This window comes from Crocuta crocuta, unplaced genomic scaffold (genome assembly GCF_008692635.1).
Source record: "Crocuta crocuta isolate KB4526 unplaced genomic scaffold, BGI_CrCroc_1.0 scaffold479, whole genome shotgun sequence".
Taxonomy (NCBI): Eukaryota; Metazoa; Chordata; class Mammalia; order Carnivora; family Hyaenidae; genus Crocuta; species Crocuta crocuta.
The window spans coordinates 292,149-294,329 of record NW_027531875.1 but is presented as its reverse complement, the minus strand read 5'-3'; the positions used below and the strand labels follow the sequence as shown (position 1 = coordinate 294,329).

The 2,181-nt window shown below is 35.3% G+C and overlaps 1 long non-coding RNA gene across 3 annotated transcripts in view; it reads right to left on the bottom strand.

The window, feature by feature from the left end:
- Positions 1–2,181, bottom strand: part of LOC144238994 (uncharacterized) — a 316,761-nt gene that overhangs the window by 114,031 nt on the left and 200,549 nt on the right. The window lies entirely within an intron of this gene.

Genomic DNA, 2,181 nt, shown 5'->3' with positions numbered 1-2,181 from the left:
CATACCAAAACTGGGATTTGATTTTTTTGTATGTGTGTGTATTGTTTTTAATTTTATAATTATAATTTTTTACCTTATTAATTCTTTCCTTCCTTCAAAATGACAAAATGAAAAATTCACCCCAAAAGAAAGAGCAGGATGAAATGACAGCCAGGGACTTAAACAACACAGATACAAGCAAACTGTCTGAACCAGAATTTAGAATCATGATAATAATAATACTACCTAGGGTTAAAAATAGATTAGAACCCCTTTCTGTGGAGATAAAAGAAGTAAAAGCTAATCAGAATGAAATAAAAAATTCTATAACTGAGCTGCAATCTCAAATGGATGCCACGGCGGGAAGGATGCAGAGCAGAGCAGTTAATCAGTGATATAGAGGACAAACTTATGGAGAATAATGAAGCAGAAATAAAGAGAGAGACTAAGGCAAAAGAGCATGATATAAGAATTAGAGAAATCAGTGACTCATTAAAAAAGAACAACATCAGAATGAAAGGGGTCCTAGAAGATGAAGAGAGAGAAAAAGGGATAGAAGCAAATCATAGCAGAAAACTTTCCTAACCTGGGGAAAGACACAGACATCAAACTCCAGGAAGCACAGAGCAATCTCATTAGATTCAACAAAAACCAACCATCAACAAGGTACAGCATAGTCAAATTCACAAAATATTCAAGGAAGAAAAGAATCATGAAAGCAGCAAGGGGAAAAAAAGTCCTTAACCTACAAGGGAAGACAGATCAGGTTTGCAGCAGACCTATCCACAGAAACTTGGCAGGCCAGAAAGGATTGGCTGGATATATTCAATTGCTCAAATGGAAAAATATGCATCCAGTAATTATTTATCCAGCAAGTCTGTCATTCAAAATAGAAGGAGAGATAAAAAGTTTCCCAGAGAAACAAAAATTAAACGAGTTTGTGACCAGTACCAGCCCTGCAAGAAATTTTAAGTGGGGACTCTCTGAGATGAGAAAAGATGAAAAACATTTTAAAGGACCAAAAGCAACAAAGACTAGAAATGATAAGAGAACACCACCAAACACTCCAACTCTACAAGCAACATAAGGGCAATAAATTAATATCTTTCAGTAATCAGTCTAAATGTCAATGGACGAAATGTTCCAATCAAAAGACACAGGGTAACAGTATGGATAAGAAAACAAGATCCATCTATATGCTGTTTATGAGACCAACTGTAGACCTAAAGCTACCTTCAGTTTGAATGTAGGGTATCTCCATCCATCTATCATGCTAATGGTTGACAAAAGAAAGTCAGAGTGGCCACAGTGTTATATCTGACAATCTACACTTTAAAATAAAGACTGTAACAAGAGATTAAGAAGGGAATTATGTCATAAGAAGACATAACAATTTTAAACATTTATGCTCCAAATGTGAAAGTACCCAAGTATATAAATCAATTAATCACAAACATAAAGAACCATTGATAATAATACCATAATAGCAGGGGACTTCAACACCTCAGTTAAAGCAATGGACAGATCATCTAAACAGAAAATCAACAAGGAAACAGTGGCTTTGAATGACACACTGGACCAAATGGAATTAACAGATATATATAGAACATTTCATCCTAAAGCAGCAGAATACACATTCTTCTCCAGTGCACATGGAACGTTCTCCAGAATATATTACACACTGGGACACAAATCAGCCCTCAAGGAGTACAAAAAGATTGAGATCATACCATGCATATTTTCAGACCACAACGCTATGAAACTTGAAACCAACCACAAGAAAAACTTTGGGAAGATAACAAATAATTGGAGACTAAAGAAAATTCTACTAAAGAATAAATAGGCTAACCAAGAACTTATAGAGGAAATTAAAAAGTACATGGAAGCCAATGAAAATGATAACACTACAGCCCAAAACCTCTGGGATGCAGCAAAGGCAAGAAAGAAGTATATAGCAATCCAGGCCTTCCTAAAGAAGGAAGAAAGGTCAAATACACAACCTAATGTTACACCTTTAAAAGCTGGGAAAAGAACAGAAAGTAAAACTCCAAACCAGCAGAAGACAGGAAATAATAAAGATTAGAGCAGAAATCAATGCTATCAAAACCAAAAAACCCAGTAGAACAGATCGATGAAACCAGAAGCTGGTTCTTTGGAGGAATCAACAAAATTGATAAACCCTTAGCCAGTCTGATCAAAAAA